Source organism: Colobus angolensis, unplaced genomic scaffold (assembly GCF_000951035.1).
Source record: "Colobus angolensis palliatus isolate OR3802 unplaced genomic scaffold, Cang.pa_1.0 Scaffold6, whole genome shotgun sequence".
NCBI classification, from domain to species: domain Eukaryota; kingdom Metazoa; phylum Chordata; class Mammalia; order Primates; family Cercopithecidae; genus Colobus; species Colobus angolensis.
This window is the reverse complement of record NW_012119598.1, coordinates 27,134,665-27,137,210: the sequence shown is the minus strand read 5'-3', so window position 1 is coordinate 27,137,210 and position 2,546 is coordinate 27,134,665. Positions and strand designations below refer to the sequence as shown.

The 2,546-nt window shown below is 40.8% G+C and overlaps 1 protein-coding gene across 1 annotated transcript in view; it reads left to right on the top strand.

Moving 5' to 3' along the window:
- Positions 1–2,132: 2,132 nt before the first annotated feature.
- The window catches only part of SLC17A2 (solute carrier family 17, member 2), a 23,740-nt gene continuing 23,326 nt past the window's right edge, over positions 2,133–2,546 (top strand). Inside the window, exon 1 of the mRNA XM_011962823.1 lies at positions 2,133–2,303. The gene's annotated coding sequence lies outside the window, so the exon portion shown is untranslated. The remainder of the gene's footprint in view (positions 2,304–2,546) is intronic.

Sequence of the window (2,546 nt, the reverse complement as noted above, 5' to 3'; positions counted from 1 at the left end):
ATTGCCCAAAGGCCCCTCCTTCTAATATTATCACTTTGTGGGTTAGGATTTCAACATGAGTTTTGAGAGGATACATACATTTGGATCATAGCACATACCATAGGACAGACACTGTGCCAAGAATTGTGGATATAGTGATTCTCAAAATGAACAAGATCCCTTCAGAGAGCTTGCAAAATCCAACTATAAAATTACGCTTTTTAAACAAATTATGCAGTTTGAAGAATCTACTCTGAATCTTACTTGTGGCATTGAACACTTTCGGCCACTCTTTCCTGATTATATTAAATATTTACTCTTGTTTGGGGGATCCAGTCTCAGTTACTTTTTCTACCGGAACTAGTACTGGCTCATGCTCTGCCTTGACGCAAATTAAGAAAATATCATACCTTTTGGGTAAATTAAGCCAAGAAAGTCTCATTTCTTTTCTTCTTTGTTCTTTTTTTCTTTTTTTTTTTTTTTTGACAGTGTGTTGCTCTGTTGCCTAGGCTGGAGTGCAGTGGCACAATCTCAGCTCACTGCAGCCTTGACCTCCAGGGCTCAAGCAATCCTCCTGCCTCAGCCTCCTGAGTAGCTAGGACTATAGGCGCATGCCATAACATCAAGCTAATTTTTGCATTTTTTGTGGAGACAGGCTCTGCCTATGTTGCTCAGGCTGGTCTTGAACTCCTGGGCTTATGCGATTCTCCTGCCTCAACCTCCCAAAGTGCTGGGATTATAGGCATGAGCCACTGCCCCGACCATTATGACTATTTTCATTGGCTTATCAGGCGATTGATAACTATAATAAATCAATCACCAGAATTTTTAGTTAAAGAAAGGAAGGAATTGTTTCAACTCTTCCTGCTACCCCTCTGTCCCTCAAAAGGGTACGCTGAATGTTGTCCTCCAAAGACACCCATGTCCTAATCCCTGGAACCTATAAATATATTACCTTATATGACAAAAGGGACTTTACATGTTTAATAAGTTAAGAATTTTGAGATGGGCACATTTTCCTGAATTTTGCAGATGGGACCTAGTGTAATCACAAGAATCACAAAGGTCCTTACAAGAGAGAGGCAGAAGAGTCAGAATAAGAGAAAAATACTTGAAGATGTTACACTGCTGGCTTTAAGGTGGAAGAAGGGCCAAGAGCCAAAAAATGCAGTGGTCACTACAAGCTGAAGAGAAGAAGAAATGGATTTTCCCCTAAAGCCTCTGGAGGGGGCACAACCTTGCCAATACCTTGAGTTTGGCTCACCGAAACCCATTTTGGACTTCTGACCTTTAGAACTGTAAATAAATAAATAATTATGTGTTGTTTCAAGCCACCACAGTTGCGGTAATTTACTACAACAGCAATAAAATTGAATTAAATACAGATATCTGAGGAGTTGAGTAGGATAAGCCTACTCCAGCAGATTATGTGGGGCATATGCTGAGACTCACTAGGATGGGGGATCTCAATTAAGGAAGTTTGAAGCTGATAAAGCCAAAGAGGGAAGGCTCTCACCTCATTTTACAAGGGTTGCATCACACTAGGAAAATCCAATAGCAACCAGAGTCTCAAAATTAATAATTACAAATAGGACACAATTCCAAGAGTCAGAAGCCAAGCAGGAACTGGATTAGGAAAGACATGCATGATATGAAACAGGAAGGAGGGCTACAATGCAGCTTCCTGGGAAGTTGCCAGGGTAGTCATGGTTCACATTCATTAGGCTGTGGGCACCAAATGCGTATGGAAAATCTAATTGACTTAACTGAACTCCTAAAGAGGAATGAACACCTCATTTATTGAAGAGCTACTACCAATTAGCATATGTATTTCATTTGTTCAATAACCGCATGAGTAGAGTATCACAATCCTTGCTTTACTAAAGCAAAGCCAATTCAAAGAGGTTCAGTGACTTGTCCAAGCTCAGGGAAAACACTAGGAAGTGAATATGAGTCTGACTCCATCTCTGATTTCAGGAGCCCTGCCCTTTCTTCCACACCATGCCCCCTTGCTTTCAGAAAAAAAGGCTTGTTGACTGAATGGTTGTATGCACAGTTCAAAGCAGAAACACACGATGACATCTTTTGAGATACTCTAACAGTGAGGACTTGAAAATGAAGTTAAAAATTAAGCGGCAAAGCCAAGCCGAGGCTTTCTGAGAAAGTGGGGCCAAACCTGGTGCTGTCTGACTGCCAGGTGGCTCATTATTTATCCCTGTAAAACCCTGCAAAACTATTTGAAAGGGAAGAAGGGACAGAAAACTCCCTCCTTTTCCAAGTTAGCCTTATAGTCTAGGGCTTAAAATACTGGTTTAATGGTGAAGGTAAGTGCTTTTCTTCTTTATGGGTAGAAGGATAATTACCAGTTTATCAAAGGTCCATTAAGGGGAGGGAACAGTTTTAGGAGAAGTCAGAGAAAAGACATTAACAGCAACATAAGGATCTCCATCTGGTAATATTGCCTAATTCCAAAATGAAGAGACTTTCTGAAAAAGATAACTGATTCAATCAAGACCCTAGGGCAAGGCTTGAGAAGCCACTGGTACCAATGGACACTGTGGACAATG